General features: G+C 43.1%; 1 protein-coding gene across 8 annotated transcripts in view; it reads left to right on the top strand.

Annotated features, from left to right (window-relative positions):
* The window catches only part of SLC7A1 (solute carrier family 7 member 1), a 1,877,700-nt gene that overhangs the window by 137,703 nt on the left and 1,716,972 nt on the right, over nt 1-23,025 (top strand). For 6 of the 8 annotated variants that reach the window (XM_044073262.1, XM_044073257.1, XM_044073255.1 and 3 more), the window contains one exon: nt 4,094-4,191. The exons of the other annotated variants lie outside the window; for them this stretch is intronic. The gene's annotated coding sequence lies outside the window, so the exon portion shown is untranslated. The remainder of the gene's footprint in view (nt 1-4,093; nt 4,192-23,025) is intronic. 8 annotated transcript variants of the gene reach the window in all.

A 23,025-nucleotide genomic window follows, 5' to 3' on the forward strand; every position in this document is an offset into this window, starting at 1 on the left:
CTAAGCAGTGGGGGGCTTCCACTTCCAAAGCAGGAAGTAGCAAGACAGCCCCCTACGGAAAAATGTCACAATGACTTAACATTAACCCTTCCAAGCCCTGCTCAACTGCCTGCTCCATTAGGAGGAAAGCTTGCCATGCATGCAAAAAAACTGGGAAATCATTACCCAGGCCAAATGGGTTTTAAATATAGTTTTCCAAGGATACAGATTCCACACCCTACCAACCCCAAATGGTTGGCCAGACCTACCCCCAAATTAGTGGGCAGAAGCTCAACAGCAGGTTCTGTCTCTTCTAAGTATCATTGCTATTCAACCTGTCCCAGCAGAAGAAAGGGGACAAGGTTTTTATTCAAGACTTTTCCTGGTACCCAGAAAAGACAGCTCCTGGCGTCCTGTCCTGGACCTCTCTGTTCTAAACACCTTTTTTGGTAATCCCAAAATTCAAAATGCTAACACTTCAACAGCTGCTTCCTGTGCTAGGCAAATATGCCTGATTGGCAACCTTAGATTTAACGGAAGCTTACCTGCACATTCCAATAAGGGAATCTTGCAGGAAATACCTATGCTTCTGGGCAGGCTTCATGCACTATCAGTTCTCTGCACTTCCCTTTGGCTTATCTACTGTGCCCAGGGTATTCACAAAGTGTCTAGCTCCAGCCATTGCATTTTGCAGGCAGAGAAATATTCATATATACCCATACCTGGACGATTGTCTGATTCAGGCAGAAAGCCAGGACTTGCTATTAAAACACTGGCATTCGTAAAGAAACTTCTAACCTCACTGGGGTACACCATAAACGAAAAGAAATCTCACCTAGTACCCTGCCAACAGATTGCATTCCTGGGCACAAGCTTGAACACAACTTCCCAGATGGGTTACCTCACTCCAGAGAAACAAGTGTATTTGACAACCTACTTCAAACTACTGGCCACAAAGACCCAGCTATCTGCAAGAAAAATTTTGCAAGCCCTGGGGTTCATGGCCTCTTGCATTCTACTAATTCCATATGCAAGACTGCATATGAGGAAACTACAATGGTATCTAAAAAGCCTATGCTGTCAACATTCTCAGGACCTGGAATCGATGATTCCTATCATTCCTTGTATAAAGACAGAGTTCCTTTGGTGGGCAGAGGCCTGCTACCACAACAAGGGGCTCCCTTTCACTCTACCCCCTGCCACCCAAACCCTAACAGCAGACGCATCGGACTATGCATGGGGGGCTCACTTGGCAGGGCAGTGCATTCCGGGCAAATGGAACCAGAGTCAGATGCACCTGCATATCAACCAAAAAGAAATGTTAGCTGTACAGAATTCCCTGACAGCCTTCAGAGACAACATTCTTCCAGGACAATTATTGATAAAGATGGACAACACCACAGTCATGTGGTACATAAACAAACAGGGAGGAACCCACTCGTACTCTCTCTGCAGACTAGCCATGGCTCTGTGGAACACAGCCTTGAGCTACCAAGTGCACCTACAAGCTCAATTCCTGTCAGGTAAGCTAAATTCACTGGCAGACGACCTAAGCAGAAATGTCGTGGACCCACACGAATGGAAACTGGAACCAAAAATGTTCAACCTCTTGAGGAACAAATGGGGGACTCCAAAGATGGACCCGTTTGCCTTCCCACAGAACTACCAATTGGACAAATACGGCACAAGGACTTCCCACAGTCAAGCTTGGAAAGTAGATGCCCTGTCCTTTACCTGGGAAAGTCTCTCGGTTTATGCCTTTCCTCTCGAAGGTTCTGCTAAAGATCAAACAGGGCAAGCCAAGGACAATACTGATTGCACCAGACTGGCCTCACCAGCACTGGTACCCCCTCTTGCGCAGTATGGTACTGCTGGAGCCATGGCACCTACCTCAGACACCTTCCCTGCTGTCTCAGCAGGCGGGCCAGATTCTGCACCCTCAGCTTCAAACCCTGAACCTTGCAGCCTGGCTAATTCCTTCAGCTCGCAAATAGCATCCCTCAGTAAGCAGGTGCTAGATGTCATTCTGGAAGCAACAAGGCCTAGTACTAGAAAATCCTATGCTGAAAAGTGGAAAAGATACTGTTCCTCTAGCCAGTCTCAGGGGATAGGCACAACGGTGCCCAGCTTACCTCATATTCTTCAGTACTTAACAGAAATGCTCTACAAGGGCCTATCCTTCTCGTCAATTAATATTCATGCATCTGCCATTTCAGCTCATTATAATACTGAACCACCTATCTTCTCTAATCCCCCTGCTAAAGCAATTCCTCAGAGGGGCTAAAAATTTAAGACCCCCCAGGTGAGCCCCTACTCCAGCCGGGGACCTTAACTTTGTATTGGAAAAGCTCATTCTCCCTCCATTTGAACCAGCTGCAACTGCAGAGTTGAAATTCCTTTCTTGGAAAACAGTCTTCCTTCTAGCCATCACTACAGCAAGAAGAGTGTCTGAATTACAGGCCCTCATGGCAGTGGAACCCTTCATTATCTTCCATGCAGATAGCATTTACCTCAGGACCAATCCTTCCTTTATGCCCAAGGTGGTGTCTAGTGTGGCCCTAAATCAGTCCATTCATTTGCCTACCTTTTTCCCTAATCCACAAAACAAAGGAGAACGAATACTGCACTCTTTGGACATGCACAGACAACTTAGATGTTATTTGGACAGGACTAAGCCTCTCAGAAAATCTGAATAGCTGCTAGTTGGCTTTGCTGCAGGAGCAGAGGGGAAGGCCATTTCAAAGCAAACCATTTCTAAATGGATAGCCCATTGCATTCATTTCTGCTATAAGCACCATGGAAAACCTACTCCACAGGGGATAAGATCACATTCCACCAGGGCTGCATCTACCTCTACAGCCTTTCTCAGAGGAGTCCCTACCAGGGGCATCCTAGAAGCTGCTACCTGGAGCTCTGTACATAACTTCACCAGGCATTACCACATGCCCATTTTTTTAAATCCAGAGCTGATTTTGCCACTGCAGTCTTGCAGGGCTTAATAGCTGGCCCTAATACTCATTAACTTCCTCCTCCCTTCCTTAGCTTTGGAAATCAACCCAAATTTAATGACTGTGGGAGGATGACATAATGGTTAAGGTGTTTACCTTAAAGAGACAAGGTGCAGGGTTGATTCTCACATGGGGTAACTGGCTAGGCTTCAAATGGTCCAAAAGGGCAATTAGCCTAGTACTAACCTATGAACCTATGCAACAGTGAAACATGAAGAACATAGAGCAGTTGTGTACACTTACCATAAATGTAGATGTTCGAGTGTATTCACTGTTGCAGTCCTGGTTACCCTCCCTCCAGCCCCCTGACTTCTCTTGGCTCTACCTCTCTTTCTGGTGTATTTGCTTTTTGATGGAGGTGTAACATAACATATAATTGCTTCCCATTGTGGGGGCACCTGACATCTGGGGCAAGAAAAACTGATGTAATGGCGTCGGCTGCATGTTTTATACCCCTGACGACCTGATATCATGGAAGAAGAGACACCATCCGACACAAGAATCCAAGACTCTGGTATTCAGGCCGGCTGAGGGCTACCTGCAGGCAGATAACCCAAATGTAATGACTGCAACAGCGAATACACTCGAACATCTACATTTATGTTAAGTGTACACAACTGTACTTTCCATGGTAGGGTGTACATATTCAGTCAGTCTGTCCCATAAAATATACTTGGGGAAGTTCAGAGGAGTACCAGTTTACCTGTAACACTTCCCTGAGGTATGGAAGGAAAACAGAGCACCTATTCAAAACTCAACACAGACAGTACCACAGGCAAGAGCTGAACAGGAGAACTAATCACTGGGAGGAAATAGTGCATTTAGCTGCACCACTGTTATTCCTCAGAGTTACTTACATTTAATACTTTGAATATTTTATCAATTGTTTAAACATTATAGGTACTAAATAAGTCCTTCTAGTCTGCCTTCTTTTGGATGTCCAGGTGAATTAGTTTGTGTTTGTCATATCTGAATGTATTTTTATGTATGTATTTATTTACTTTATTTGTAGTTTGGTTTTGGTCATGTTTTGAGCCTGTTAACATAATTCTTTGCTAAAATTATGTGATGACAATTAGAGTGCTAACATTTTACCACTTTTTTAGGAGCCATTTTGGCTTTGGAGATGTACTTGGATACAACTGGAGAGTACTCGCCTGAAAATCTTGTCTTGTTCTGTATAGCTTCATGTCAAACTTCTGAGGTAAGACCGACCTTGTGCCTTTCAGGGTTTGAATGTACTGTACAGAGCAACTTGCTTAAAATGTAGAACACAACTGACTTGGAGTTAGCACCTGGATATTGACCAGATGGCTGTTAAATAAATGGACTGGCCCATAGGATTTATAGATTAAAAGTTATACTACTCTTGAAAGCTGAATTTTCTTCTGACAATGTGGCTGCTCATAATTTTAAGTATGAATAAGTATCTTTGAAGAATGTGAAATTTCATGAGTGTCCCGGCTAATACATAATCAGTATAAGACTATTCTGAAACTTGCAACTCACTACTAGAGTAGGGAGACTGATAATGCAGACTTATATATGTCTGAGTCCGCTGTTTCTAGGAGTATTCCTTTGTTCTCCGAGGTACGGCAATCTAGAGCTTGGTATATGCAAGTTTAAAAGTATTTTTGCATACCTCTCCACATTGTGAGAACTTTAAAGGAGAACAGTAGTGTTCGACACTCGCTGCTTTCCTGCTTTTTCATACTTTTTCCCTCATAATTTTGGGGTGTGCAGCTACAGGTCTCAGAATTATGGTAGGGGGTAGCCAAGTTATAACATGCTGCACAGCATCCATTGAGTGCATACTGAGGATAGATTTTATGACTGTTTTGTTAAGACATAGAATTTTCTTCCATTTGTAAGAATAGCATTGAGATGTACTTTGTTAGTACAATGGAGACAATTTTTATTGCAAGTTTCCAAAGAGAGAAAACAAACACCCCAAATCATCTGCTTTATGGGTATGTATCATAAGAAAAAAAGTGCATAGAATCATTTAAAGAAAACAATTTCTGCATTAATTTTCTTTGTTGTGCATGCCAGTAATTCTAGAGAAAAATACAAAAGGTTCCTAAAAAAGTGCAGATTTTTTTTTTACTGTAAAGTTATAGTGGTTAATGCTGAAAGATTCATGTTACTTGAGCAAGTATAATTTACTGTTACAGTTAGCCAGCATTTAATCAGACCTGCTAAAGCAACTCGAGTTTCTCAGCATTTACTTTTATCATCTTGAGGAGGCTGCATGATTTCTAGTTTGTCTTTGAAAAGAGATAAATGCAGGTGCTTTTCCTTTGTAAAACATTTGGTCATTCCCTCTTCCCTGACCAAGATACCTGTCCTTAAAGCATGTCCTTTTTTTTTGAAATTTGAAAATTAACAGTCTTAGTTTTGACAAGGTATTTTTCTGCATTGCATAAGTAGCTGTTAATATTGTATAGACCAGCTAACACTAATTTTTCAAATAAAAAATAAGACTGCAACCTCTAAAAAGCAATTGTTTTAAAGTGGGTAACAGGAACAAAATGTCCAAAATTTGCAGAGAAAAAAACACATTCATTTTCTTTGCAAGGTAAATTGAATATTAGAGGTTTGCCTTGAGCTACGAGTTGTCAATTTTGAGCGATCCATGTGTTGCCTTATCACCACTTGCCATTCATATACTACTGTGGTTTAGTGTATAGTTTGATGAACACCAGGTTTGTTGATCAGTGGCAGAACTGTATTCTTCTTTACATGTTTATAAGATGGGTTTAACAAGTCCTTAACATGCGATCATGTGTACATGTGATTGTTTTATTTTCCTTTGATTCTTTCATTGGAAACATTGTACTTGCGTTTTGACTGGCATTTTGCTATGGCAGTGTAGCAGGTTTAAAGTTTATATTTTTAGCTAATGGAAAAGCATGTAGTACAGGTGCATAACAGAAACAAAAAAAAGTAATTGCATGTGCATGCTTAAAGTGGTAACTGTCAGGTATCATTTACACTAAAAGGTCATTGTATGACTTTAAGTAGCTCACTTATGCTCTCATTTTTCTGATTCAAACGTTTTCAGACATGTAGAAGTAAATACAAGTGAAAGTAAATATTTGCCATTTAGAATTTACCTTGTAGTGTCAAAGAAATTAGAAGATGTGGGGCACTTCACTGGGAAACAGCTCATTTAATCTCACTCTCATCAAGCTGAACCTCCTTCTCTAGAAATAGTAGAATTTCAGAGGGTGTTTTTTTTTTTAGCTACGGAGTGTAGAGGCACAGTCCCACTCAGCTATGTTGGGTCAGCATTTTTGGGAAATCCCATTTCTATGAGGCATGACATTTGATGAATGGTTCTTTATGAAGTGTCCTAAGTATGCTTTATGTGGGCAAATAAGAAACATACAGGTCCCTGAAGTAATATTCCATTGTTTATCTACTGATGAAACTCTATAAATATTCTTAATGTATTATTTTATTGAGTGACATTTTTTACCAGGAAAGTCTAACTGGACCAGACAAGCCCATTTTTAGTGGAGTCCCATGGAGAAAAGCTCCACAAAAATACAGTTTAACAAATACAGACAAGAGAAAGTACAGTAACATTGCACATTCAGTATAGTCTAAGTACATTAAGCTAAAGTGACAGTATTAATACAAAAAATTGTAATGTTGATAAATAAGGTGAAGGAAATAAATAGAATAAAAACATGGAAAACATGTTTATATGAAGTGTATTAAGTATTATGAGATAGAAATTAGTATTTGTACATCTATCATTGCTAGTATTTATCCTGGGAATGTGATAGGAGATGGGTGGTAAGTGAGGATGAGAAAACTATTGCTGTAGATGAGGTTTTAGTCAGGGGTGTAACATAAGCAGAGCTAGGATTTGGATAAGAATTCTTTTAAAGTGTGTTTAAAGGTAAGTATGTTTGGGTTGGGACTTGAGAAGCAGAGATACTGTATTTCATCTTCTGGCTACAGAGTAGTTTTTTTGTGTGGTTTACAGTTGGAGATGAGTTGTTTTTATCATCTGAGCAGAGAGGTCTGTTAGAGTGGTAGATAAGGTGAATGTTGTTTAGGGCAGGGCAAGCAAAGGATTTATGAATTTTGTTATGTGCTGCAGGTAAGTTAGGTGATGGGGAAGTCCAAGCCAATTTAATACCTGGAGTGCTGTGCAGTGGTTAATGAGATATGTTGCTCCAGTAGTAAATTTTGCTACTTTGTTATAGCGTACCTCAAGTTTGAGACTTCAAAGATGGCTGCACACTGATCAGCAGCTTGATTTCAGCTCTCCCAGTGTGAAAAAAGAAATTAAGAGACAAGGGCCAGAAACACTGCAAGTTTTAGTAAATGTAGTTACTGGCTACTAAGTACACTGCCTGGATGCCAGGAAAAAAGAAACTTAGAGAGCCTGAAAGAAAATCCAACTAGAAAAGGTGACGAGAAAACACACACTGGGAAGAATCCTGCAGCTGTTCAGCAAAAAGCAGTTTAGGCTCCAGCTTTGGTACAAAACATGGATTCCAGTAATTTAGAGGAGAAGATAAATGAAATGTGCTACGGGCTAATATTAAGATAAATGAAACATTGAAGGAGTATATCCACTCAGATAATGAGAAGCTGAGAAAAATGGAAGAAGTTTTTAAACAGCTGTTTGGATGAATTGATAAAACTACAAAAATAAGAGGTCATATTGAATGTGAGACTGCTAAAGAAGAGCTGTTTCAAAATGGTAGAGTTAGAGGACAGAGCAAGCAGGGAAACCTGAGATTTTCTACTGTACCAGAGTTACTGGGGGTACAGACTGTATTCATTTCATGAAAGCACAAATAATCAACAGGACTGGTATTGCACAGCAGGATTTGTTAATTGAAAGGACACATCATGTGTATGCTCCAAACCTTGCCATGAGAAAGCAGCCAAGACCTGTATTATTAAAGCAGCAGTCATACTAGCAGAAAGCATTGATCCTGGCAAAACTGTGGTAAAAGGGTAACATATTAAAAATTAGAGACAGTAGAATATTTGTGGACAATGATTAATGTCCTTCTATGTCACCGTTTCAGAATTGTTCACCTTAGAGATGTCTTGCCAAGGATATCTCCACATCTGGCCAGTATACCAAAGCCTTAAGATCTTTAATGCACCATATGTCACATGTTTGCTCCCTGCACAGGATGTAGGGCATTAAGGTGAAGTACAGATGCAGTTACCCAGAACTTCTTTGCCGCCAATTCAATGCCATCATTGATCGTAGTTCTGAACGCTCTTTGTTGTGCTGATACCTAGCTGTCAGATAAATGCCCATTGGAGTCTTTTTTTCTTTCTGGCAGTTGATCTTGGTTTTTTTTTTTTTTTTTTTGGTTACCTGGACTTCAGGTCTTTCAAGAAGGGATAATGTCAGTGTGGGAGGCAGATTCCCCATAAGGATCATCACAAACAGTGTCATTTTTTGTTTGGGTGCTTCCCATGATCATATCTCCTGCAGTATTTTTAAGGTTTTTGTTCCTAAGACTTTTAGAAGTTGGTTTTCTTCCATTGCCATCTATCCCGAGAACCAGCAGCTTAAACATTTGCCCAGGGCAGCATGGTGAAATCAAATAACCCAGAGGTACTACCATTAAGCAAGAAGAAGGCCAATAAATCTCAGCTGGATTTTTTGACTGTCCAGCCTCTGCCGGACGTCTCTCTAGAAGCTGGTGAAAGCTCTGTATGCCATCCCTACTGCCATGAACCTGTTGGAAGTTGCTATGGGTCCTTCCTTTCCCACATCTTCTGAGGCTTTGCAGGTATCTGTTCTAGACACTGAGGGGGAACTGCATTTGGTTATGTTGGAGGGCCGTAAAGGGATTCCACAGATCCAGGTCAGGAAAGCGGTACTGGTTATGTTACTGAACCTAGTCAGGGGTCAGAACCCATTGAAGGAGAACTGCAGTTGGTTATGTTGGAGGGCCCTAAAGGGATTCCACACAATGTGATCAGGGAAGAGGTTCCGGGTACTATTATCGAATCTAGTCAGGGGTCAGAACCCCTGGTGTTCTTTAGAGCTGACTTCCCTACCAAGAAAAAAAACAAAATACTAAACATTCTCCAAATTGTCCTAAGGACTCTCAAAGGGAATAGCAGGAATTTACTCAGGGCCTGTTTAATGCCTTAATGGCCCTGAAGCCTCCCAAGGGGTTTCTGTGCTTTCTCTGCCTTGGACTTCAACTCCTTCCAAAAAGCCTAGCGACTCTTGATTCCACAGATGAGGATTTGGAGTCTGATGAGGAGTCTTTGTCTCACTCTTCTCAGATGCTCTGTCTCTTGCCTTACAGTTCTGATGAAGAAGACTCCATTAGCACTGAGTCTCCTTTGGAGGAGCTGTCTTTTGGGGACACAGTAGCTAGAATGCTGGAATTCTTTAAATGTGATTATTCTTAGGTGTATGGTAATCAGAAGAGGTAGTATGAGTTGCTTCAGGTAGACACGCCTAAAACTTCAGCAGTACCTCCTATGTTAGCTGCCTTGTTAGACACCTTTATAGCTGCCTGTAAGACTCCTGACTCTCATCTTCCTGCTACTAAGAAACCTGAGTTTCCTGAGGATTGTCTATTCCTGTTAAAGTGTCCTTCTGCTGATCCTGCTGTGGTGTCAGTCTCCTCTGACAACCCTTCTTAATTTTTTCCCTCTATCAAACTCCTGCCTTCGGATAAGGATAGTAGGGCAATAGAGAGGATTGAAAGAAGATCTATATGGCTGCCACATTGGCCTTTAGGGCCATTAATTACTAGATCCACTTGACCAGATATGTTCTGGCTCTGATTCTCCAGACTTGTCAGGTTATGTCTGATCTCTCTGATTCTGAAGGAAAGTCATCTGCTCTCTGTATTTTGGGTTCTACCTCTTAGGTGGATCACCACTCTATCAAGTGGAGCTTTGATGCTGCTGATGTCTCTCCCAGAGCTGCTGCTTTTAGGTCTGTCATGAGGTATCATTCTTGGCTTTGTTTGCAGTCATTACCTGAAGACATTAAGGCTAAGCTGCTGTAAGCTCCTTTGGATAAAATTGACTGCTGCTGCTATGTTTTAAGTCTCTTCAAGACAAAGGACCTTAAATATGTTTTTGTATCCCCCTTTCCTAAGTTCCAGAGGAACTATCCTACCAGGTTGGCTTTTGTTCATAGGCAGCCTTGTAAGGCCACTAAAGGCAGGATGGGTGGCAAGTGAGCTCCTCCAAGTCTTCTCAGGCTTCTGGGGCCCAGAACCCTTCTTTATCTGACACACCTGCTTCTGTAAAATTTTTGCCACCCCCCCCCCCCACCACCACCACCACCACTACCCCCAGCCAGTTTCATTTGTCTCTTCAGCTGTTCCTCTTTCTTCTAAACTGGCAACTCATCATTTCAGATGCTTGGGTTCTGCCCATCATCTGTCAGGGTTATTTCATGGGGTGGAAATCTCTTCCTTATTTTTCAGGGATTCTTCAACCTCTTTGAGAGCAGCTTCCCCATTTCTCAGAGGTTCTTTGGTCCCTGGTGGAACAGGGAACTAACTATTCAGCCTGCCCTCCTTCCCAAGTAGGAAAGGGATTCTATTCCAGAATGTTCCTGGTTCCTCGAAAGGCAACTTGGAAACCTATTCTGGATCTCTCCTTATTCAACACATTGTTGAGGTTTCTTCCTTTTGGATGTTTTCTCTTCAAACCTTGTTTCCTCTGTTACTGCCCCAGGTTTTTCTAGTGTCCTTGGATCTGAAGGATGCTTACCTTCATATTACTCTTCACACGCTTTTCAGGAGGTTTTTGTGTTTCTCTGTTTCTTCCTCTCATTTTCTGCTTTGCCCTGCTGTTCTCTACTGTCCCAAGGGTATTCACAGAATTCCTAGCTCCTGTGATTGCCTTTTGCAGGTTCTGAGGCATTCAGATTTTTCCGTATTTAGATGACCTATTTCTTCAGGTTTCCTCTCCCAGTTGTCTGTTACAGTCTTTGGAGTTCACCATATCTCTCTTTCAAAGTCTGGGGTTCACTATCAACTTCCAAAAGTCTGTTCTGACACCCTCTCAATGTCATGTGTATCTGGTCTGCAGCATTCAGTCAGTGCCAATGCTGGCCTCTCTTTCACCTCCAAAGGTTTTGTCCTTGACAGTTACTTTTAATCTCTTCTTCTTCTGCATGCTATTCCAGCCAGGGAGTTTCTTCAGGCCCTGAGATTCATGGCCTCTTCTATTCCAATGCTCCCTCTTGCCAGACTGCATTTGTGGAAGCTTCAGTGGTACTTCATGTCAGTTTGGCTTCAGCATTGCTGCCCTCTGGATTTCTGAGTGCTTCTCCTTCCTTGTCTCAAGTGGAAATTCAAGTTGTGGATTCAGCAACTTACCCTCAACCCAGCCCTGCCCTTTCAGCCCCTGGTTCCTTCCCAAGAACTGTTCACAGAAGCTTTAGACATGGAGTGGGGTCTTTGTGGCAACATCAAAGAGATGAGAGCTCTGATTCTGGGCCTTCAGGCTTTTCACCCCCATGCTCTTTTCAAGCCCCCTGAAGGTTTACACAGACAACACTACAGTGATGTAGTATATCATCAAGCAATGGGGCACAGAGTCTTACCTTTTTTGCAGTTTGGCTCTTCAGGCGTGGGGTTTGACTATCAGTTATCAGCTAACTCTTCAGACAGTGTATATTCCTTCAGAGCACAATCTGTGGCAGACTTTTTGAGCTGGTCTCTGTTTTCTCTCCTCTTCATGTACTTCCAAGAATCCTGCATAATATTTAGCTGTATTCCACAAAAATCTTGCTAGTGACTCCCTTTTGGCAGAGACGACACTGGATCCCCTTTTTAATGCATCTGGCCGGGACAATCTCCACAAGTTACCTCACAAGTTGGACCTCCTCGCACAGGACATGGGGTCACTCATCCATCCTTACTTGTCCACTCTGCAGCTGACATTGTGGGTGATAGGGTTTTGATTCCTTTTAGGCACCTGTTTTCTGAGGACATATTCAGGGTTTCACAGGAGACATGAAAACCCACAATCAGAAAATCTTATATGGCCAAATGGAAAAAAAAATGTTTTTATCTGGTGCTTTGTTCATAGCCAGGACACTTTTTCAGTGAGCGGTCCTTTGGTTCTCTCCTGTTTGTGTGAGTTTCTCCAATCTGGTTTGGCCTACTTTTCTGTGAAAGCCCATTTGTCAGCTACTTCTGCCTGTCTGCCTTTGAGTGCTCATTTTGGCTTCTCATTTTGAGGTCAAACAATTTCTTAAAGGAGTCCTGCATCTTAGGCCCCCAAGGAAACCTATTTGTCTTATTTGGGACCTTAATTTTGTTTTGGAAAAATTGACTTGGTCTCCTTTTGAGCCTGCAGTTTCATCTTCTGTGCAACTAGGGGTGGGAGGATGGCATAATGATTAAGGTGTTTACCGTGCAGACACAAGGTGCAGGGTTTGATTCTCACATGGGGTAACTGGCTAGGCTTAAAATGGCCCACAAGGGCACTTAGCCTAGTACTAACCTATGAACTGTACCTAGAAAGACTGTCTTGCTGCTAGCTCTTAATTCTGCTTGGAGGGTTTCTGAGCTTCAAGCCCTTATGGCCGTTCATTATTTTTTGATTTTTCACAGAAGCAGGGTATCTCTTCTTCTTAATACTTCTTTTATGCTCAAGGTTGTTAATGAGTTGCCCTTAAATCTGGCAGAACAATTCCCTTCCTTTTTTCCTTCTCCTCAGTCTGCTGGTGAGAGGATCCTGCATACTTGGATTTGTACAGACAGCCCAGGTATTATTTGGATAAAACTAGACCATTCATAAGTCTGACCAGCTTTTTGTTTCCTTTCATCCCTGGACTTTGGGTTTATCTGTTTCCAAGCAAACCATCTCTTCCTGGATATCTAAGGCCCTTTCCTTTTTTTTATGCTTATTTTTAATTATTTATTTTTATTAAACAAGAAACATCTTTATTAAGTTATCGAGTATGACATAGGCAATCTTATATTTATATAAATGAAAATAAACCATACCGACATAATTTCATTTGCAAACATTATATATTACAAACGATGATGACACAACTGTAGTTGCAAACATTATACATCACTTATACTCTGTCCGGTCATTGTCAGTCAAACATTACAAAGCTCATTTAAATACTGCCTTCTTTTAAACCCCGTTCATCCTCCTCTGCATGTATTGTTCCCACAGTTCCTATTTTTTTCCTATGTAATTTGCTCCTGTCCTTTTATAAAGATCCCAATTCCAGTTGCTTTATCTCTGTTACTGTATTTGCTATTTCTAGTACAGTTGGTTTAGACTTTCATTTCCATTTTCAAGTAATTGCTTTTTTTTTTGGCAGCCACCATAATTAGACTCAACAAGGCCCTACTATCGGTAGGCAATTCCAATTCTGTGTCATAGTTCAAAAAAATTATTTCCTTAGCTACACCAGTTTGCTCACCCAGTATCTCTGACCCCAGTATCTCTGACAAAGCAGTCTACAGAGAATCTTTAAAGTCTGCCAACTCATTACACTCCCAGAAACGTACCTCTCAACCAGGAATCATTAAAAATCTGGACAAGGCCGATGAAAAATAGGTACAAATCTGTACGCTGATTAACATAAAATTTGAACACATAATTATGTAACCCCCACCCACTCCAATGGAATTGTGGGATACCAACTTTCAAATGCAAACTGAAGAACAGACAAGCAAACTAAAACACTAATGTGCATACTGCTTTACTAATACAATAATTATTTGGATTTTATTTTTACATTTATAGCCCAATGCACAACCAATAGACATCTACTAAACAAAACAACACTATCTCACAACGAAAATAGACTAGTCATTAAAACTTCTCTCTCTACTGCAGTTTAGTTTCATGCGTTTCAGTGTTTAAATTATGATCATTCATAAATTCATAGCTTGTATTTCAAATTCTTTGTGTGTATGTGTCTGTAAGTCTGTGAGTGGTTACTCTAAAACTAATTATTAACTGATAAATAATACAGCCATTTCAAAAGTCAATGACTGCCACAAAACAGACTGTTAATATTACAACTAAGTGTATAATCAAGCTGCAAATGGAAAGGAAAAACATTTGGCTTATCACATACTTGTATGATGACTCATGGGAATGCACATTTTAGTAAGTGCTCTCATTTATCTGCACCAAGTGTAAAGCAGTATAGCAAATTCAGATGGAGTATAAATATTAACATAACAGCAAAAATATAGAATTTAATATAAAAGGAGCCCTATAAATGTGATCCTGAGTGGTTAAATATGAGCTAAACAAAGTCCAACATGACAAAATCTTAGCAAAATGATTTCATTTGCAAATAAAATCAAAAATGAAATACATTCATACACACTCACAAACATGTACAGCTATTTGGATAGACAGACTGACAGCTAGATAGATATTGATATATAATTATCTTGGTTTCTCAAATAGTGTTTGTTAGACAGAACCTAGCCCATAAATAAATTGAGGCATTTAGTATGTGTTCTGTACAGACTGCGGTGGTGGTGCTGCGGTAGTGTTGTCACCTCATAGCAAGACGTTGTCCCATTCGATTCTCAGCTAGAGCGTCTTCTGTGTGGAGGCATACGTGAATGGGGCGTGCCTTCGTTGAAAGTTGTGCGTCAGGGCTGGTAACCTGGTACGTAAAAATACACTACCAATCATTAGCGGACCGGAGTTCCGCTGTGGCGACCCCTAACCGGGAAAAAGCCGAAAGACGCAAACAAACGGTATGTGTTCTGTACAAATCTATGAAATGAATGAAGATATGTCACGACAAGAAAGGAAATGAACTGCTATTTAAGCATTAAAAAGGATTTTAGCACCTGGTCTCAGTGGAATGCATTAGCTACATGTTAAAACAAGCAGCTGCTGTCTTTTTCGAGGCAGACAAAATGTTCCTCTTAATGAAGTACAGATATGGAAAATTACTGTATTTATATCTATAATCTAAAACCTTTGCCATATTACTTTTATCTGGATGTCACTTAGTTTTACGTCTTAATAAATGGATCAAAAAATACTGACAACACAAACTTTTCAAAAATAACTTTCAAGTGAAAAAAGATGTGGTATTTTATCCTGAATGTTGGCTGTGAAATGCAGCTCGTCCGATCTAGGTAGCTCCTTAAAACAGATTATTAGCCTAGCAAAAAAAAAAAAAAAAAAGTGTTCCTTCCATCCTCAAGGAGGGTAAGACAAGACAGACCACAGAGAATTTAAGGCTGCTCATTCAGTTATATAGCTTACCTCTCAACTGTCCAGATTTTTACAGAATGTCCAGATTTTTGACTCTTATTTTTGTTCTGCTTCTCTTAACGTCTGTGGGTTTTTTTCTGGCAAATTGCTAGAAATTGAAGTCATTAAATTTGTGTTTCAGACCACATCCGTATGCCTGCCAAGTTGTAATGATTTGTTTTTTGTTTCAGACTCTCATTTTTATTGAAAAAGTACTATCTAGTAAGAGAAAATTCATTACATTTATCTGCTTATTAATCTAAAATTGGTATTTTACTAATACTGGAAGTGATGTTTTGATTCTGCCAGACAGACTACATGGAAAGCAAGCATCATGGGTTGACCACTTACAATATAGTGATCAGAAGAACTTGCGGATAAACTGGACAAACTAACTTCCCTTGTGAATAAAATACTACAGCACACTGTTGTATTGAAAGCAGAAAACAGCCTCCATAACCAGACACTTGAAGAATGTACAATAAAATATCCTTCCTTTAGAATTGAATGCAAATCATCATGGTTTCCAAATCTAGGAGCATGCCATAAGAATTAAAAGAACACTGAAGGAAAGTTGGACTCTATCGGACAAAATGGAAGACACAGACAATCACCACAAAAAGTTAAGGCTTGTGTATGTCCCACAACAGAGTAAAAATGAAGCCCTGTGAAACTGTTTAGAGGAACAGCTTTTAAAGCCATTATATATCATCCTTTACAGCAAAAAATCTTATAGAACCTTAAGTCTTTAGTCCTTTCAGACCAATTCCTTAAACAAACATTTTTAAATTACTTAATTGGTCTGATAAATAATTTTACAATCTAGACAGTAATGTCACCACTACGCTAGGTGTAGACATAAGATCTATACTTGTCAGGACTCCTGGGTCTGTGCAACTGAGAATAGCACTTCATTCTGTGGAATCTGTTATCAAAATGACCTACTGACCGTTTCTAGAAATCCCTCAAGGGTCTCCATGAAGTGCCAGTGGAGCAGTCATATTTTCTATACACTGACAAAGCACTGTAGTCCTTCAAAGGTTGACAATTAAAAGAAAAAAAGAAGAGGTTGATCCCTGAAACTTTTATAGCACAAACTGCTCAGAGTGGAGCCCACTTTGACCTCTTCCGCAGAAGATCAAGGAAGGCACCACCATTTATATTAGATCAGTAACTGTGTCAGTCGCTGCCCTAGGCAATCCCTCAGATGACAGCCATCCAAAAGGATTTGAGGACAAAAAAAAAATATTGGGCCTTCCAAAGAGCCTCCAAAATGTCATTCAACATAGATTTGGAGACAATGGGAACCAAAAAAGAAAAGAACCCTTAAGTAGTATACTTTAAAATGATACTTCTTTCAGAAACTGCTGTAAATAGCTATACTTTCTCTTTGCTACAGTTTCTAATGCACACACACACACACACACACACACACACACACACACACACACACACACACACAATGTTAAGTTGTCAATCTCGCCTTCATTCTTGCTGGATGGGTTCGGAGCCGATCCTCGGCTCCGACTCGGCACTTGCTTTAGCTCGAGAACTCCTTTTACCAGCTCGAGGCAACCCTATATCCCATGATGCAAGGCGGAACTACCTCAGATCTCGTTTGCCGCTTAGCGAAAGAGGTCTCCTTTGCCAGCTGAGGTAAGTTTTTTCTTTGTGAAATAAGAAAAAGATTAGTCAGGGGTTTATTTTTCCCTTTTAGTGTTAGTTTAGTCTGTAGTTAGTTACAGCCCACCCTATTCCCTTGTTTTCAAACTTTTTATAATCTTTAATCTAAAGTTTTTTTAGTCAGGCCTAATTCCCCATTGGTTATTCTTTTCCTGTGTGTTTGTGTAAGGGATTAATTTGTGTGATTGTTGGGATTGTTTGTGTTTCCATCCTCCTAGGATGTCAAAGGAAGGCAAGGTCTCAGGCTTCAAGAAGTGTGACCAGTGCTGTCAGAAAATGTCTCTGACAGACGGTCACACTTCTTGTGTTTATTGCCTGGGGCCTTTGCACCTGCAGGACTCCTGTGCTTTGTGTCATGCTTTTAGCCAGAGAGTCCTGCAGGAAAGGAGGAATAAGCTCATCCTCCGAGGCTTACTTAAGCCAGAAGGTTCTCCTCCTAAATTAGGGTCAGGAAAACCTCCTAAGCCACCGAAGGCTCAGGCTACAGTGTCCAAGCCTCCTCCGGTGGCTCCGGCTCCGTCGGAGCCGACATCGGCTCCGGCTGGAGCCGATACATCTTCTGTTCAAGTAGTGGGTTCGGCGCCGACCGGCTCCGATACCCTGACTACTGTGGCCTTGTCGGCTCCGGCTGGAACCGGCACTTTATCCAGCATCGGAGCCGAGATATCCTCGGCTCCATCTGGAGTTCAAGGGACTTCGGCTCCGATGGCTTCGACCCGTAAGAGATCTCGGTCCCCTTCTATACTGAGTATCCACTCGGCTCCGGGGTCTCCTCTTTTGTCGGAGCGGAGCCATCGGAACCGATCTTCGAGATCTTCCAGGCTGTCTGACCACGATTTAGAGAGGGTGGTAAGCAGGCTGTTGAAGTCTCAGGCACTGGCCCAAATGCTCCATAGCCCGTCTCAACAGACTTTGGCTATAGCCCCAAACCTTGAACTTCCTCCTCCGACTCCACACCGGATTCGGAGCCGGAGCTTCTCGGGACAGCGACTGTTTCGATGCCGGAGCCGATACATCCTTCGGCTCCGTCGTCCTCGGTTCCGATCTCCTCCTTGAGACCTTCCTTGGAGGGATCCGGTCGTCGGGTTTCCACTGTCGGCTCCGGGGGGGCTAGTGGCATCGGACCCTTGTCCGACCCCGCTCTCCCTCTCGGGGCTTCGGCTTTGGTAAGCTCGGCGCCGACATCGGCCTCGGAGCCTTCTCTCTCTTTGGAGCCGGCCATTCCTGTTTCTTCGGAGCGGGTGTGTTCCGGCCTCCCGGGGAGAGGAGCCTTTGAGGTGATGAGGAGTGTCCTGGCCTCTGAGCCTGGTCAACGGTCCATCCCTCTAGCTCCTCCCTCTTCAGTGCCTGCAGATGCCTCTTGCCAACCTCTTGCTCACAGGCCCAGGGATCCATCGCCCCAGGTTTCCCCACTGGGAATTTCCTCCTCTTCCGAGGTTTCTCCTGATCCTGCAGGGGAACCCTCTCGGAAGAGGACGTAAGAGGAAACACACAGACTCCCCTGAGTCTACTACATCTGATACCAACTTAGATGAGTCGGAGGGTTCCCCACGGTCCCCCTCTGAGGATGTCTCCTTTCAGACATCCTTGAGCTCCTCAAACAGAGGGGGAATTGGCCCTCCATTGACCCCTCCGAGGATGAGTCGGTATACCTGGAGGCTTTTGGATCCCGACCCTCCACCTCCTGGGTGTCTCCGCCTTTCGACCCACTTATGCAGGTAGTGGCTCGAAGGCGTGGCTCCAGATTCTGTGGAACCTGTCCCCAGAAGACCATCCAAATTCATTACGGCCCCTTCGGATAAACAGTTCCTTTCCAAAGGTGTCTCTGTGGATGCTATGGTGGTGGCGGCGGCCACTAAGAAGGAACTGGCGGATCCTTCAGTACCTGTCCATCCTCCTAACAAGGATTCTAGGACCATGGACAGGTATGGAAAGCGGATGTTTTCTTCAGCGACCTTTGCTATGCATTCGCTGAATTATCTTTGTCACTTCACCAGGCTTCAACGAGATATTCTCAAAGAACTGGGTGAAGTAGTCCAGGATCCTTCTGCTGCTGGGGCTCAGGAAAAGATTGCCTCACAGCTTGCTATCCTGAATTCCATATCTAACTCCTCCATGCGGCTCATATCTTATGCGGCCGATGGAGCGAGCAGGGCCGCAGGCACAGGAGTTGCTCTTAGACGCCAAGCCTGGATGCGGCTGTGTAATTTTGCGGACCCCTTTAAGGCGTCCTTCACTAATACCCCCTTTGATGGTTCAGCTTTGTTCGGACCTCAGGTGAAGGATACCTTGACCAGGTGTGAGCAGGACGGTAAAACTCTTTCTGCCGTTGGAGTCCAATTTTCCACTCCTTCTAGACCATATCCCAAGGGTCAGAAGGGGGGGAAGATGTGGTTCCGTAAAGCCCAAGGAGCTACACCGGACACACGTGGTCAGTTTACCCCCAGAGGCAGAGGGGGTAACATTAATAGACGCCGCCCTAGAGGCAGGGGGGGTCCTCAGAACCAGGGCAACAGGGAGTCTCTTCCTGAGAAGCCTTTTCAACATCCCTGAGGTGTTGCCCGACTGTCCACCCTTGGAGGCAGTCGGGGGAAGGATTTCACTGTACCCAGTAGCCTGGCAATCCCTATCCCAAGAGAAGTGGGTACAGTCGATTATATCCGAGGGTTACAAGATCCCCTTCGAAAGGTTTCCCGTACCTCTACAATCCCTTCCAGACATCTCACCCGGTCAAAGGGATTTGGCAGAACAGGAGGTTTCAAAACTCCTAGAAAAAAGAGCCGTCCAGACAGTGCCGACAGACCAAGTAGGATCCGGCGTCTACTCAAGATTCTTTTTGGTCCCCAAAAGGACGGGAGATTGAAGACCAATATTAGACCTGAGCAATCTGAACAGATTTGTCAAGAAGGCAAGATTCCGGATGGTCACGCTTCAGTCCATTCTGCCTTTTCTGGGCAAGGACAACTGGATGTGCTCTATAGACCTTCAGGATGCGTACTATTACATAAAGATTCACAGACGCTCCAGAAGGTTTCTCCGCTTTCAGCTAGGGACCAGTCATTACCAATTCAGAGCACTGCCCTTTGGCCTCACTTCAGCCCCCAGAGTGTTTACCAAATGCATGGCAGTGGTCACAGCTCACCTGAGACATCTAGGATTCCAGGTGTTTCCTTATTTGGACGACTGGCTCCTCTCCGCCACCACCAAGTGTCAGCTTCTTCAGTCCAGAGACTACACCCTACAGCTTTGCAGGAAATTGGGAATTTCAGTAAATTTCGAAAAATCTTCTCTGCTGCCTTGCCAATCTATCACCTTTATAGGCGCAGAATTAAACACCGTCAAAATGTTAGCCAGACTAACAGATCAAAGAATTCTGGACATCCAAAAATTTGTTCGGCTTCTGTTACAAAGCAACAAGATCAAAGCCAGATTTGTCCTAAAGGTTCTAGGTCTTATGGCTGCGGCCATTGTTCTTCTACCACTGGCTCGCTTCCACATGCGTCTCCTGCAGTGGATGTTATTCACGCAGTGGTCATACCACAATCTTCCGATGAGACACAAAATCTTAGTCACACAGTCGTGCAGGGCTCATCTGGGCTGGTGGATATCTTCCCCTCTTCTTCATCAGGGCCGACCCTTTATTCCCCCTCCTCCAGTTGCCACAGTCACTACGGATGCCTCTCTGATCGGGTGGGGGGGCATTATCAGGGCAGGATGGTCCACGGGACGTGGCAACCCATAGAATACCATCTGCACATAAATGTCCTGGAGATGAGAGCAGTGCTTTTAACGTTGCAAGCCCTCAACGACTTTCTTCCCACGGGGACTATTGCAGTACAAACGGACAACATGTCCGTGGTCTGGTACATCAACAAACAGGGCGGAACCAGGTCCTATCCGTTATGTCGAGAAGCTCTCAGACTTTGGCAATGGGCGATCTCTTCTCAGCGGTTTCTGATAGCAACGCACATCCCCGGCAGGTCCAACCTATTGGCGGACAGGCTGAGCAGATCTATTCTGATGCCTCACGAGTGGTCTCTCAATCAATCTGTAGTGGATCAGATTTTTCTGAAGTGGGGCACTCCTTGTTGCGATCTTTTCGCTACCCCTCAAAACAACAAGTGCCCAGACTATTTCACTCTATTTCCCCTTCCAGGTCAACCCCTGAGAGACTCTCTAACCCAGGATTGGCCTCGGGAACTTCTTTATGCTTTTCCTCCCTTTCCCTTGATTCCACAAGTCATTCAGAAAGCCACCGTTTTGAGAGCCAAATTGATCCTCATTGCTCCATATTGGCCTCGACAAATTTGGTTTCCGTCTCTGCATTGTCACCTTCTGGTGCAGCCCTGGCATCTGGACCCAGTTCCGGATCTTTTGATCCACCAGTCGGGTCAGCAGCACCGGGCCATTCATTCTCTCAACCTCACTGCTTGGTTGCTCCACTTCCTTCCCTAGCCAGGCTACCAATGATTTCTGACTCAGTCAGAGACATTTTAGTGTCTTCTTTGAAGTCGTCCACTAGGACTATTTATGCTAGCAAGTGGCGACGTTTTTCGATTTGGGCAAACTCCAGAAATATTGATCTTTTACTGCTCCCATACATTCTGTTTTAGATTTCCTGGCGGAGGTTTTTCATTCAGGATCCTCGTCATCTACAGTCAAAGTACAACTGGCTGCTATTTCCAAGTATCATGTTGGCTTGCATGACAATAACATTATGTCTCATAGATTATGCAAGGCCTTTTTGAGAGGAGTTTTTCTCCTAAAACCACCCATAAAGCATCCTCCTCCGCAATGGGATCTAAACTTAATGTTGGCATCCTTGATACTACCTCCCTTCGAACCGTCTGCTTCATGTTCTTTGAAGTTATTGACGTGGAAAACTATATTTTTACTGGCTGTCACTTCTGCAAGAAGGGTTTCGAGATTCAAGCTCTCTGCATTCGTTCACCTTATTTGGTTTTTCATAAGGACAGGGTATCGTTAAGAACTAACCCTTCCTTTCTCCCCAAGGTTGTATCTCAAACTAATATTAACCAATCTATAGATCTACCAGTCTTTTTCCCTAACTATTCCGACAGAGCTGAACAGAAACTGCATTTTTTGGATGTCCATCGTCAGCTCAGGTACTACTTGCATAGAACTAAACAAATTAGAAAATCGGACCAATTGTTTGTTTCCTATGCAGAAAACAGGATAGGTCTTCCAGTTTCTAAAGTGACCTTATCCAGATGGTTGACTTCCACCATTTCCTATGTGTACTCTCTCAGAGGCAAACAACTATCTTCTAAGCCAAAAGCACACTCGACCAGGAGTCTATCCACTTCTGCAGCCTTTCAGGATAGGCTACCCATTGATACCATTTGTGCAGCGGCTACTTGGGCCACGCCTCATACCTTTGTCTCTCATTGCAAGTTGGATTTGGCCTCCAGAGATAGGGCCAGTTTTGGTTCCACAGTTCTCAAGAGTCTGTTCCATTGAGCCACCGGGATACAGGTGCTAGGGACGCGGTCCCATCCAGCAAGAATGAAGGCGAGATTGACAACTTAACATTTAGAAGTTATGTACCTACCATAACGTTCCATGTTAGTTGTCTTCTCGCCTTCTTTCTTCGTCCTCCCTCCTTCCCCTGGCCTGGACAGATCTTGGAGAGTTCCTATTAGATTGTTTCCTCCGGTACGTTGTTATGAGGATTTCTTTTAGGAACCATTGTTCCTAATTCTGTTAGGATAGTCTTTAGCAGGGTAAGTTAGCTGCCAAACGAGATCTGAGGTAGTTCCGCCTTGCATCATGGGATATAGGGTTGCCTCGAGCTGGTAAAAGGAGTTCTCGAGCTAAAGCAAGTGCCGAGTCGGAGCCGAGGATCGGCTCCGAACCCATCCAGCAAGAAAGAAGGCGAGAGAAGACAACTAACATGGAACGTTATGGTAGGTACATAACTTCTAATTTCATGTTCCTTACTTCTTCTAAATAAATCCAGCCAGGAGCGATAATCCAGCCAGGCGAGCCTTCTAAATAAATCCTAACTCCAGAAACAGCGAGCGATAATGCATCCAGCCAGAGCCTTTTAAATAAATCCTTTCTGGCTCTGGTGAGCGATAATGCATCCATGAACAGCCAGGTG

Source organism: Protopterus annectens, chromosome 5.part1 (genome assembly GCF_019279795.1).
Source record: "Protopterus annectens isolate FY-2018-M chromosome 5.part1, PAN1.0, whole genome shotgun sequence".
In the NCBI taxonomy this organism is placed as follows: Eukaryota; Metazoa; Chordata; order Ceratodontiformes; family Protopteridae; genus Protopterus; species Protopterus annectens.